Source organism: Patagioenas fasciata, chromosome 6 (assembly GCF_037038585.1).
Source record: "Patagioenas fasciata isolate bPatFas1 chromosome 6, bPatFas1.hap1, whole genome shotgun sequence".
Taxonomy (NCBI): Eukaryota; Metazoa; Chordata; class Aves; order Columbiformes; family Columbidae; genus Patagioenas; species Patagioenas fasciata.
Window position 1 is genome coordinate 38,494,496 of NC_092525.1, and position 14,413 is coordinate 38,508,908.

Below are 14,413 nucleotides of genomic sequence, written 5' to 3' on the forward strand. Positions count from 1 at the left end.
GGCTGTGTCAGAGAAAACGTTTAGTCACATTCATGATTTTTCTTTGTTTTCTTTCACTCCACCCGCCCAGATTCTGTTAGTGTAAGCTGGGTATTTTTTAGATAGTGGTGTAAATGATCTACATAATAATTCAGTTAGGAATTATCTGGAAGGCTGGTCAGAAGTGAGATTTCTAGGTCTGCCCAGATATCTGTCTGAAAGTCAGCTCTGAATAAGCTTACTTGGTGCTGTTCTTCTTAAAATAGGTGCATTGCTACCAAGTACGCCAAACTTCCCTTCTCTACTGGTTTTTATAGCAATTCGTTGTGTAGAAGTGGGAATGACACATCTAGCAGCAAAAAATATCTCCCTTTGATTTCCAAAGCAATGATATTTCCCTTTTTCAACCTTTGTGGGGGCTAGCTTGCTCCCAACGGTGGATCCCAAAGGAAAAACACCTGGAGGCATCATCCGAAGAGAAAGTAGCTGTTCAGTGCGGTTCAGGCATAAATGATGGATTGTTTTTCCATGCCTGCAGCTTCACCGAGAGATGCCAGGTTTGGAATTGTGAGTTCAGAACGTTGCTGTTATTTAAAACAGGCTTCAAGTGCTGTCATAAACATAAACCTCTATTAGTTTCTCAAAGGAACTTGAGTTGATATTTTAGTTGATATTTAGTGAGGGAGCAATTTTGGCAATATGTCTAATTTTTTTTGAATTTAACTGCATGCCGCAGGCTAAAGGTCATAATTTTAATGACGGCAAACCTAGAGTGATTTCTGGAGTCAGACGATCAAGAAGATCTAAGGGATTTGAAAAGGCTCCCACTTTATGGAGCTGGCCTGGTGTCAGCGGCGTCATTTAGCTATTCTGGGATCCATTTGAGGGCCGTTAATCATTCCCTGTTTTGCAGAACCCTATCAATAGCAGAAATGCTACCTGCTGTTAACCATTTTCTGGCACGTACTTCAGATTAGGAACGCCGTTTGTCATCGCCAAGGAACCAGTTCAATGACTGATCCTTTTTTTAGCAAAGAGTTGAAGTCTGTGACTTAACCAACTTGTTGAAAGGTGACTAGAATGAGCACAAAAAACGTGTTTTTTTCCCTTGCTGCTGCGGCTCAGCCTCCAAATGAGGAATCGGGTGTATGAGAAAGGGGAGCTGGAGTGTACTTGGTTTTACTGCTGCCTTTTTGGGATTTATAAGTGATCAAGAGGATGCTTAGATGCTCAGAAGCAGGAAGCCACGTGTCCAGTGCTTTGCATAGTTCCTGAATATCATTTTTCAATATTAAAAAAAAAATAGATACCTTAATATCACAAACATAGTCCTGCCATTTTGAACAGACCATCTCAGCCAGGATGACAAATGTCAGCAGAATAAGTTCCCAGAGATACAGGAGGAACCACAAAGTTAACAACGGTTAAAAAATCACCTGCCATCCTGTGTGCCCCTGGTCCAGTTTCAGGTGCTGAGAGCTGCTCAATGTCTCTTTGCTTATTGCTGGGGAAGGACAGGGGTGTCTCATCCAGCCAGTGGTCAAGAGCAGAGCATCTCAGCAGCATGTAGAGACTGAAAATGAGCTGCAGAATGACTGGGCAGAGCAAGGGCACGAGGAGCAAGGAGGTAATGGAAAGGAGGTTAAGAGGCAGTCACTAAAAGAAGTTGTTTTGGGGAAGGAGGCAGCAAACTAAAAGCAATGGAGATGACATGTGGGGTTGGAAGTGTCTGATGTAATGGCAGCGCTGATAACATCCTGAGAATATTAGTATCTGTAAATAAAGATGTTAATAGATGACGAACGCTTGCAGCGTTCGCATCTGGGGACTAACCTGACATGCAGAACAAGCAGGTATGAGCTTCGTGGTTGCAGTAGCCCAGGTTGCCTTAGATGTCTTACAAGTGGAGAAAATCCTGAAGGACTTGGAACAGCAATGACAGAAATAAAGGAAAATACCCCAGTGCTGGTGCTGCCTTCCCTGGGCAGCCGGTGTGATCCGAAAGAGTACAGAACATCGCCCCTCGCTGTTTGCCCAGCACCTGAGATTAACACCGTTCTCCACCTTCTTCCTTGAACATCATCCCCAAACAAGTTGCAGGCAGGAAGAGTCGTACTGTCCATCTTGCTTTTACTTTAAATAGGTCATTTTGAGTGATGGGAGGTATGAAAATACTCTGTTTAGTTCTGGCCAATTTTGCTCCTACCTTTCCCTTACGCTGCTGGGGTTTTCTTTTTGCCACTTAGGGGTTTTTATCATGTGTGGTCGAAAGCGTTTACCACATAGCTGACAAACCTTTTGCTTTCCGCCTTTTCCCGCAAATAAGAGCAGTTGTTGACATGATTTTCTGTGAGCTCCATCTTCCATCTTTCCTGTTTTGCTCCACTGTTATAACTGCAGCCCCACAAGTAGCAAGTGGAGCTACTGAGGGATGAGCTTAGGTGGTCATGGTGAGTGTTGCAGTTATTTCCCAGCTGGACAATAAGAGCTGGTGTCAGAACTCCTCTGTCCCAGCTCTGCTGTCCAGGTTGAGTCATGGTGGAAGGTCCAGAGGGCAGAGAAGAAGGGGCTTGGTCAGACTCTGGCATCTAAGTTTCCCACTTGTAAATGATGGACAAGAACTGTAACTATATGAGGGTGTTTGCTGTGGAGAAAAGAACCCATCTGGTTGGTATTAAATGTGGATTTTTACTGTGAAGAATCCCAAAATCCCAGAATGTCAGGGACTGGAAGGGCCCTGGAAAGCTCATGCAGTGCAATATCCCCGCCAGAGCAGGAACACCCAGCTGAGGTTCCACAGGAAGGTGTCCAGGCGGGTTTGCATGTCTGCAGAGAAGGAGACTCCACAACCTCCCTGGGCAGCCTGGGCCAGGCTCTGCCACCCTCACCAGGAAGGAGTTTCTTCTCAAATTTAAGTGGAACCTCTTGTGTTCCAGTTTGAACCCATTACCCCTTGTCCTGTCATTGTTTGTCACCGAGAAGAGCCTGGCTCCATCCTCCTGACACTCCCCCTTTCCATATTGATCCCCATGAATGAGTCCCCCCTCAGTGTCCTCTTCTCCAGCTCCAGAGCCCCAGCTCCCTCAGCCTTTCCTCACACGGGAGATGCTCCACTCCCTTCAGCATCTTGGTGGCTGCGCTGGACTCTCTCCAGCAGTTCCCTGTCCTTCTGGAACTGAGGGGCCACAACTGGACACAATATTCCAGGTGTGGTCTCCCCAGGGCAGAGCAGAGGGGCAGGAGAACCTCTCTGACCTACTGACCACCCCCTTCTAACCCACCCCAGGTACCGTTGGCCTTCCTGGCCACAAGGGCCCAGTGCTGGCTCATGGTCACCCTGCTGTCCCCAGGACCCCCAGGTCCCTTTCCTCTACACTGCTCTCCAACAGGTCGTTCCCCAACTTATACTAGAAAGAAAGTCCGCTGGACATGGAGTTGAGGCAGGGAAACATCCTTCATTGTTTGGACTGAAGATATCAAGGAGGTCTGCCCTCTGCCTTTTTGTTGTCTCACATGCCATGAGCCTTACTCTTGTTTTATCGTAGAATCATTTTGGTTGGAAGAGACCCTCAAGATCATTGAACCCAACCGTTTTGCGGCCCTCCCTCCCAGCCTTCAGACGGTGGCCTGTCTAGAAGGCCACTTAACATGTCCAAAGCTTTCTTCAGGGTTTAGCCACCCTGCTTTAGAAGAGTTATAGATTTTTTTTGTTTGTTTGTTTTTTCCTTTTAAAAGTCACTGCAGGTTAATATTGTGCTCCAGTGCTTTATTTCTTCCCCAGCTTTTAACCTTCTTTTCAGTTGAGCAGACACATTGAGCCAGGTGTTTGCTGGCAATTTGAAACTCCAGCATTTAAAATGGAGAAACCCACCGTGAAACCCATGAATTCTGTAAGAACAGATTCTGGTTGACTGAGAACAAAACAGAAGAATTTCCATCTTATCCCGCGCAGTAGAAGGCACGCTGCGTTTTGCTGTAATGTATATTTAAATAATTGAGTTAGCAGGCCTATCAAAGGAGATGTTCTAGAGAAGATTGAATATAACATGATTATTATGTCTTGTTGGTCTCTAATGACTTAAAAATCCCTCTAATAAGTATAGTAACAATAAATCTTCATTTATTCATCGTTCCACTTCAAAGCTGATTTCCAGGGCAATACGTAAGAACTATAATAATGTAAATGCCAATGAAGAACAGAATACCATGACAGAGCCTGTTGTTGACTTCAGCATATGTTTATATAATATAACATCTCTTGGAGATTAATTTTATTTTAAAAAATTATGAGATGTTCATTTAGCGAGGAGGTTATTGACGTAATTTTTTTGTGTAAGCAAATAACCGGTAATGTGATTTGGTGTGCGGGAAAAAAATAGATTTTAGAATCTGCTTGTTAATCTGAGAGGCTAATCCAGATGTTTATATGGAGCTCTTGGGTGCTTTGCAAAATTAAGTGTAAACATGGCAGGTAAGAATCTTCTGGCAAATTGGGAATATCCGTGCTGCAATTGCCAAGATAGGATTTCAGTTATTAACAACAGCTCTAACTGCTAAACTAGTCTAAATAAAGCTGAACGCCAAGCCTTGGTTTAGAGACGGGCAGCACGGAGAAGGCGTGTGGTGGATCTCAGGTTGCTCACGAGTGTGCACACCCCCATCTCTGCTCTTCCTCACTCACCTTTCTCAGCAGTTTTTTCCTGTGTTGATGCTTCTCCCCAGATCTTTTGACAATGCCCATAGTTCAAAAGCCAAGCGGGAAGGTGCGAGGATTTAACTCGGGCAAGTGTGGAGGTGTTGTGTGCCGCTCTGCAGTGTCAGGACAGCAGCCACCCAGCTCACAGGGAAATCTCCTTTTCCCCCCCAAAATGTTCAGTTTCTCCACCCAAAACAGATCAGTACCATAACTGAGGTGGAAGGAGGTGACTTTACTTGACGGCCTGTTCACCAATACCGCCGTTTAAAACACCAAATCTTTTATCAAATCATGATGAGTGTTCTTGATGCAGTGTTTGCTTTCTTCCTGCATGTTTTATGGGTTTGCATCGCTCCTGCTAACCCCTGCCTTGTGACAGTCAAGTATTTCTTTCCTCATGTCTCCTCCACCTGTGTGTATCTTGTTCTGCTGCCCAAGACAGCGGAGCTCTGACTTACCTGCATTTAAGTAAATGCTAAAAGGTGCTAAAATTATTAAAGCTTTAAAAACATGTCCACGGTATACAGGAAGAGAATGGCAAGGGGAATGTGGGACTATGACTTCCTAAATGTGCGTTGTCTTCTCCAGAAATATTGGGCCCAAACCTTTGTAGGGATTACTTTGTTTTGAAGGCTCTTGATGTGATTGACAGGCCTAGAAGCACCATCTTAATCAAAACTTCAGGCTTAGGTTGACTCTCAGGACACCTCAAAATACCTGTGAGCCTGGCAAAAGCTGTTCAGATGTCCTTAATTAATATGAGATCAGCTTTCCTAAAACTGCCTTGTTCCTCTGCTCAGAATTCTGCAGGTCATCTTCTGGCCTTTTACAGATCTGAATTTGGGAAGTTCTTAGAGAAAACTTGAAGTAAGATATATGAGAAGTGTTCTCGGTGAATAACACCTTCCTTTTACCTCTCGCTTTCCTCTGACTGTCAGAAAACCAAAACCACAAAAACACCACTAAAGTTGAGAATGAGAAATCCTTTCTTCTGGCCATCTGAACTGAAGCTGTCTGCAAAGAAGTAGCTTAAGGAGCATAATTTCCGTCATGTTGGCCATGAATTCACGCCCTGATGACGGGGTCCCTGCAGCTCACTTTGCCTGGCAGCATTTATTCTATTGATTCTGCTGATCAGCTGATTAGCACTCAGAGTAATTGCTTCAGCTCATTTGGCTGTCCTGACGTGCTTCTGCAATGTCAGACCTTATTCGTTTTGGGGACAGTAGTGATTTTGCATCACTAGGACCAGCACCGTGCAGTGTCCTAATCCCCCGCTGGGTATTTTCAGACAAAAACCTTTTTAAAAGACATTTTTGGACATGAACAAATATCTCTGGTACAACCACCGGCACTTGTTCCATGCGGTGCTTAATCTGAACTCCATGGAGGTGAGTGGCACGTAGACACTTGGCCTCAGGGGTGCAAAGCTTTAAATATCCCCAGGAGTTTAAAAGGAGGAGATTTTCATTGCTTAAATTCACATTGCAGCTGAGCTCCTGAAAGAGTAGCTTTCACCTTATTCATGATTTCAACAGCTCGTGTTATAATACAAAGTAGATCTTGCATCAGTGGTTGAAAGGTTAAGAAAAGCAAGCGAGTGTGTTGCTGCGTGGGGCTGAGGTACATTTTAGTATATGAGCATCTTCTGGAATGAAACTGGACTGGTTCTCCTCACTTCTTGTATTCGGTTGAAATGGTATTTTTTGAGTTTAACATCATCTTTATTTTTATCCATCCTGGTTTAGTGATAGCCTGCTTTCTTATCTGAGTAGACATGGCTTAGTCCTAAACGTGGGTTTCAGGAAGTGAGAGAGAAGAATAGAACCAAAACACGCTTCAGTGTTACGTTCACGTGGGAAATGTAATAAAATCACGTTTGTTATCTAGGTTTATGGTGTATTTGTGTAACTCTGAGAACACTCTTGGTAAGTCAATCATTTACTATTTTATTCCCGTAAAGAAGCAAAAAAAAATCAAAACAAAACCCAAGCACACCCTCAGGTTTTGTCTAGTCAGGTATTTGTGGTCAATGTGTACAGACAGTCTCTTCTACATGAATTAAAGCTCCATATTTTCACCTTCTGTGAATCGAAGTGGCTCGTCTTTATATTAATATCTCTCTTGGAAAAGATAAGAAGAAGCTGTTCTGGGCTATGGATTTGCTCAGAGAGTGCTAGCAGAACAAGCTCTTCGTGCACATGCTGGCCTGGTGGTCCTTGTGGATGAGCTCCAGATCAATGGAAAGGTTCCTGTAGGCTCCTTCTAACACACTTGGTTTTCAGCGTTTGGTTTCACTGATCTAGCAGTGAAGAAAACTAGTTCAAAAGGAATGGTAGGGCAGCTATTTAAACGCTTGGGTGTTGGAAAATTGCTTAGCTATAAATCGTTGTGGTGAAGTTGAGCAACAGTGGTTGAAGAGGTTCCTTGGTCAGGTGTAGTAATCACTGTGTAACTCCACTGAATGGGTTCCCATTCAGGGCGAATTAAAGAGCTTGTCCCACCCTGCAGTGCTGTACACATGAGGATGAATAACTTGTGTTTTGATAGCTCTCCGGAGTCTTATCAGGGCTGGGCAGGACGGAGCTGGCGATGGAACGTGGGCAGGGACACGTCCTACTTCCCTCTCGCTGCCTTCGCATCTCACGCAGCAGCCGCTGCCTCTTTCGTACTGTTGACCTTACAGCTACAGGAGCTTTTTGTTTGTTTTAAGTCAAAGTATAAAGAAAGAAGAAAACACCGACCCTTGGAAGCTGATCACACCAAGACAGGCCTGTGCTAAGGAGCAGATTGACCGAGCAGATGCACGAAAGCAAATCGCTTATCTTTCCATGCTGGAGGAGCGTTCTCGGTCGCTGGCAGGGTGAGGTTGTGCAATTATATCCATCGAGTGGCTGATTTACCAGAACAAGCCTTCCCGTTCTTAGTCACGACTTCTCCTGGCAGGAAGCAAAAAATGAGCAATAAAGAAAAATGGTCCATAGTTAGAGTTCTGTCTCCTATTATTTCAGTTCTTGCCTTTGAAAATATTCAGAAAGACCCTAAATAAGATTATTTTCCCAAATGGACAGCAGGTCTTTGCCATGTAACTGTTGCTGAGAGAACAACTGAATAAATTTAGCAAAACAGATTCTTAATTTTGTTGCTGCTTTTTGAGATAACTGTATCAGATGACTAAGCTGGTATAGTAATGTGCGGCCCTTAGCTTAAAAAATAATCCCTGTAGCTTAAACCATGGTTGTTATCTAGGCAGAAGATGTTAAAGTACCTTTCTTCTTTGCAGCCCTTTTACCTTAGTATATGGTTTGACATCAAACATTTAACTTAACATTTCTCTTAGCTTTGGAACGATTGAAAACACATACAAATACTTTTGAAATAGGCAAGCTGAAGAGGGGATGACCTCTTATATTATTTTTTATGAAACCACAGTTTTGTAGAGTTTTAACTTGCGTAGGGATGAATTTCAAATTCCTTGACGCCTTAAAAAGAGCTGGACTTAAGGCTGAGTGGGTATCTAGAAATGAAGAGTATAGTCAAGGCTGGGGTTTGCGTTGCACAGTCGCAGCAGCGTGCTATAAATAGGGGCACGCATCCGCCTTCACTATTCGCTAGAGAGAAGCCAGGATGTATTTTCTGGCAGCCTTGGTGCTGGAGGAAATCACTTTATTTTATGGTACAGACAAACTTAGGTTTTACTTAATCTTTTAAAGACACAATCATCGGTGTTCGTCGCCTACCTGTAGGTGCGAATGGGGAAAAATCACGACAAAAACACCACTGTATTTTCAATTTCAGTGTACTTTTGTCGTTTTTCAAGTGGTGTATTTATTGGCCACAAAGTAAAACACAAAACAACCAAACCAAAACACCCACACGAAACAAAATCCAAAGCCTGAAATTTGGCGGGGAAAACCTCAGTCTAGGGGATAATTCTTTGATTCCCAGGTAAGCCTCGTGAAGCTGCATGGATGCGTATTCATTTCAGCAACACGAGGGTATAATTTTGTGCCGTGGTGGGTAAGGATCTGTCGAAAAGGATCAGGATTAAGGTGCTCTTAAATTATGTTTTACCTTTCTGCTCTTGTAACAGGAGCGCTGCAAGGGGCTGTTCAGGCAGCAGAGACGTGGAGCGCTTCATGTTCTGCCATACTGGGGAGTAGCATGAAGTCACCTTTGTTCCGGGATTTGTAGTTTCGGGAATGATCTTAATCTATTCAAAGGGGAAAAAAAGACGGTGTAATTTTTTAATGGAAGTCTCCTAAATTATGTTTTATCCCCTGTGTTTTGTAGTCAAGTATATATTGAATTCCTAACTATAGGAACGATCCCTCGCTGCCCGGCGCCACTCTGGTTCCGGGAATTTTCTTAGGATGTTCCCTCGTTACCCTTGATTGCTTGAATGTTGCTCCTCCATCAGCGCTGGGAGGGGGGTAGGTGTTTGCTTTTAGGGATTTAGATAAAGCTTTTACAACGTGGATGCTGCTCAGGGAAGTAGGCGTCTTTCAGAGATAACGAATTAACTCTGAGCATTGTAAGCGGAGTAAAATATTAATCTTTCCGATGGGTTAATTTTGTAGCTCTTTGGGTGGCCTGTAAGTAAAGTAATGTGAATAACTCTTATATCTTTTGCATCTGGAAATGTGTGCTGTATTTTATAAATTAACTTTTCGTTAGTCCTTCCCTCCCCTCTTGGTTTACAGCGATACTGGCAATAAGGAGGCATTTGTGCTCATCATGAATTCTCAGTACATAACCGATCCTGGATAATTATTCTGACCCTTTCATAATGCAATTAATAAAAATGAAATAGAATATTTACAAATATTCTTTGAGGTACGTGAGCAGTGAGAATTTGGTAGACTGATATTAATAGGCACAAAGCTACTGTGCCCGAAAGGATGTGAAAATCCATTTCGAGTCACACGTTGCGGGGCAACAATCTCATTTAATAGTTGACTGATTGAGAGTGGTGTTACTTGTTAAGTAAAGAGGCTTTTTTATTGACAAGGAAGCTGAAGACACCTCATGTACTTGCAGTAATAGGAAATGTGTAATTTTGGGGGTGTGGCGTGGTAATGACTGGTTTTTTCGGGGAACTATTTGGGTCGTCTCAGTTTGGGAGAGGTTTTTGGCGTCTAGGGTAATTGGTTGACATGTTAGTGGGGCTGAAGGGAGCAGGATCTCTGTTGCTGTACAAGGGATGCTCAGAGTAGCGATCAATTAAGTATATATTCTGGAATCTGAATTAGTCCCTGACAGGTCCTGTATCAAGGCAGTTCCTGGGGTGCGGTGTGGAGAGGTGAGAGGACGGCACCCGTCTCTCCTCTATGATCAAGGAGATCTTACTGTCACTGCCTGCCAAGTTTTTGCCATCTAGTTGGATTGTGGGAGAAGTTTTAGCCCTTGTGCTCTATTTGCATGTTTGCTCCCCAGCCGCCGTTCCTCTTCTCTGTCTTTCCCTTTCACAACAAAGAGGTTTATGGCAGTGAAGCTGATTCTTCAAGCTTTGTTTTTGAAGTTTGAGTGGCACAGGGTGTTTTCTTTGAGGGCAGGGCCATGCAATTTTGTTTAAAATAAGCGTTTGACACCGTTTCCCATGGCATTCTTCTGGGGAAACTGGCTGCTATTGGCTTGGACAGGTGTACTCTTCACTGGCTAAAAACTGGCTGAATGGTCAGGCACAAAAAGGTGTGAATAAAATCAAATGCAGTTGTTGGCCGGTCACGAGTGGTGTCCCCAGGGCTCAGCACTGGGGCCAGTTCTGTTTAATCTCTTTATCAATGGTCTGGATGAGGGGATCGAGGGCACCCTCAGTCAGTTTGCAGATGACACCATGTTGGGTGGAGTGTTGATGTGCTGGAGGCTGGGAAGGCCATATAGAGAGGTTTGGTCTGGCTGGATCCATGGGCTGAGGCCAATTGTCTGAGGTTCCCCAAGGTCCTGCACTTGGGTCACAGCAACCCCATGAACGCTGCAGGCTGGGGAAGAGTGGCTGGAAAGTGCCCCAGGAAAAGGCCCTGGGGGTGTTGGTGCCAGCGGCTGAACATGAGCCAGCGTGTGCCCAGGTGGCCAAGAGGCCACCAGCATCCTGGCTGGGACCAGTACTGGTGTGGCCAGCAGGCCCAGGGCAGTGACCGAACCTGTGCTGGGACCTGGGGAGGACAAAGCACCTATCCTGGGGCAGCTCTGGGCCCCTCAGCTCAGGGCTCAAAATGGCGGCACCAGGGGTGGCGGGATCACCTCAGTGCACGAAATGGCGGCGCCTGTGGCACCAAAATCACCTGAGGGCTCAAGAAAGGCCTTGAGGTGCTGGAGGGAGTTGAAAGAAGCTGGTGAGCGGCTGGAGCACAAGTGTGATGGGAGCGGCTGAGGGACCTGGGGGGTTCAGCTGGAGAACAGGAGCTGAGGGGAGACCTTCTGATCTCTGAACTGCCTGAAAGGAGCTTGGAGCATGGAGGGGTCGGGCTTTGCTCCCCAGGAACAAGCGCCAGGAGCAGAGGAAACAGCGTCAGATTGGACCAGGTTGGATGTGGGGAACAATTTCTTCCCCAAAGGGCTGTGGGGCATTGGAACAGGCTGCCCAGGGAAGTGCTGGAGTCACCATCCCTGGAGGGTTGGACAGACGGAGATGAGGTTCTCAGGACATGGGGCAGTGCCAGGGGTGGGGAATGGTTGGACTTGATGATTTTGAGGGTCTCTTCCAACCAAAATGATTCTGTGATTCCATGATAAATTTGTGGTGTTTAAATGTAGTAAGTAATGGGGAATGCTGAACTCGCAGCTCCTTCAAGATGCAGGGCGGCCCACGCAGTGCAACCTGGATCCAAAACCCTGTTTCATATAAGCAGCAATATTTTCAAGGCACAGACCCTTAGTTTTCCTCCTGTCTGTTCCTTTAATTAATCTCTCTGCTGCTTGTTTCCTCTCCTGCTTTCGTTTCTCAAATTGATCTTTTTAGTGGGCTAGATAATTGTGTTTACTGAGTTTCCTTCCTGCCGAGCACCATGGCTGTAATCTCCACCTGAGAAATTATTTCCTTTGAACAACCTGGCGTCTGGCTCCAAGTTATGTGTTAATTAAAAAGTAAAAAAAGTCTGTGTATGTATATATATATGTGTGTGTGTGTATACATATATATATATATATATATATGAGTTATATAGTTTCAGCAAGGAAAATCTGGTAGCTGAAAGTCAGTTATGAGTGTACAACACCAGCACTGCTTTTTGGCTTCTTAATTACAGGCAAGCGCACAAAACCCTTTAATTATATGATCACATGGCTGTTTTTTTCAATACCATCTTATATATGAAGTTTCCTCAGATCTTACGTACGAATGGGTGTCTAAAAGATCCGGAGACTTTGTCTTTAAGGACATTACAGGCAAGGCAGAAATTGCGTGTTTAGTAGTAACTGGATTTTTGGATGTTGAGGTTGTATTTCTGAGTCTTTTTCTGTGATAATGAAACTGCCCCTGAGGTTGTGTATAGAAATATAGAAATATATATATATATACACACATATACATATATAGAAGACACTCCTCTGATCTACCTACCTACCACTAAGGTAGACCTGACAGATACACTGTAGTGGGCCTGTGCCCTTGATGCAAGTTAAGTTAACATGATCCTTTATACATAAAACTAGTTTTCACAGTGCTTAGATTATGTGACAATCCCAATGCCTTGGGAACTTTTTGGCCAAGAAGAAACCAAGTAGTAGAAGAAACCAAGTAATGGCGTTCTTGATTCAGCTGTACATCTCCTTCATACAGCGATGGGTCTCTGCAGGTTGTGTACCCAATTCGAAAAGTAAACCTGTAGAAACAAGGGAGTGAAATTATGGCTTCGTCATCATCTGCCACTTTATTAGATCAGAGGGGAAAGAAATCAGAAAACCCAAGATACATAAAGTGAGGTCCATGACGAGCAGTGGCATTACAGGTGTTGCAATGGCACCTTCTGCCCCAGGCTGGGCCTTTTGTGGGAGAGGACAGAGATACCCAAAGGATCAACAACCCCAAGCGGTTTGCAGCACTGAAAACTTCTGACAGCATTAATGAAGGATGGGTTAAATGACAAGACGAGGTTTTGTGCTTCTACAGCAGCAAAGATCAAGATGATGTCCATTAAAGTGAATGGAGCCGTGTTCCTGTCAAAGCTGCCGACCCCAGGGGAATGTTGTTGAAAGCTGTCATGATTTGGGACTGAAAAAGGGTCTTCTGATAAAGGAGAAGGGAATTTGCTAAAATCTTCCAGTTTAGTTTCAAGAAGGCATTGCTCTTGAGGGTGCTAATGTTTCATAAAGTGCTGGATGTGATATGTGGCTGTAGTTGGAACCTCTTGATAACATAGAAAAGAGCTACCCATATCTTGCCTTGCATTAGGGTGAGTGTCCTTCCAATACTGCAGAAGTCCTCCACATACGGTCTGGTTTATGTTACACTAGATGTCTCATTCTCCTTTTTACCCCCCAGAAAACAACCCTATCCATCACATCTGCCTCGTGCAGACGCAGTAATTAGCATTCCTACTCAACACGTGTTAGGATTGTGTAGGAAGAAGAAAAAAGTACGTGCGGGTGGTCTCCAGATGTGCCGTGATCTGTGTAGTACATTCATTTTTTTCAACAGCATTGCTGTCAGATGACTTATATTTTGTTGGCAGAACGAGTGTGGTGCTTGTGCACCTGTTCTCTGTTTAATATCTGGTGGTGTCCGCTGCCTTGGCTTCCAGCAGTGGCTGTATTTTAGCTTGGATTAAAATAAGGCAACTTCATGTGGGAGACGTAACTGAACATTTTCAGTTAGTTCTCTGAGAGAAATAGATTGGATTATTTCCTAAGGTATTTTTTTCTATTTGCTTCATGTTAGTAAAAACAATATAATCACTAAAATCTAGAATTGATAGCTCTGAGTTGATGACAGAGGAACATGACAGGCGGCTCACCCACTGCTGGGACATCTCCAAAGAAACTTGACTCTCAACCCACGTCCAGGTGCATCGGAAGTCCACCCCCACAGCTGCAAATCTCAGCAATTAAGTCAGAATCGAAATAATAACCATGTAGAATTAAAAGAACCATGTAGATGCTGCTTTTTTCAGTGCTTGAAGCTGAAGCTAAGATAACTTAGATATCCACCATTACCTAGTGGTTAGTTCTAGAAATATTGCAACTTCTTTCTCTAACTGTTGACTTTTTTTGGGGGATCTTTGACATAACCTCTGCTGGTATCCAGGCAGCTGATACCCACACACAATCACGGAGCTGGAATAATCTGAAGATCAAACCTTGTCCATCTTGTGCTCCAAAGCAGGATGGACTTTAACGTGCGGTACACGAGGCTCATGACTTGAAAGACCTCTGATGATGGAAACTGCAGCCACCCAAGCAATCTTGGAATATTCCTCCTTTGCGATGGCACTGTAGATGACATTGGGCGGAGTCTAGTTGGAGGCCTATAGCTCATGCAGAGCCTCAAGGGTCAGTGATGGGGCCAGTATTATTCAATATATTAATCAATGATTCAGATGAGGGAATAGAGTGTACTGTCAGCAAGTTTGCTGATGACACCAAGCTGGGAGGATTGGCTGACACGCCAGAGGCTGTGCTGCCATCAGAGACCTGGACAGGCTGGAGAGTTGGGCGGGGAAAAAATTAATGAAGTATAACAAGGGCAAATATAGAGTCTTGTATCTGGTTAGGGGCAACCCCAGGTTCCAGTGTAAGTTG

The 14,413-nt window shown here is 44.3% G+C and overlaps 1 protein-coding gene across 1 annotated transcript in view; it reads left to right on the forward strand.

Moving 5' to 3' along the window:
- C6H1orf21 (chromosome 6 C1orf21 homolog) overlaps positions 1 to 14,413 on the forward strand; it is a 108,923-nt gene that overhangs the window by 45,237 nt on the left and 49,273 nt on the right. The window lies entirely within an intron of this gene.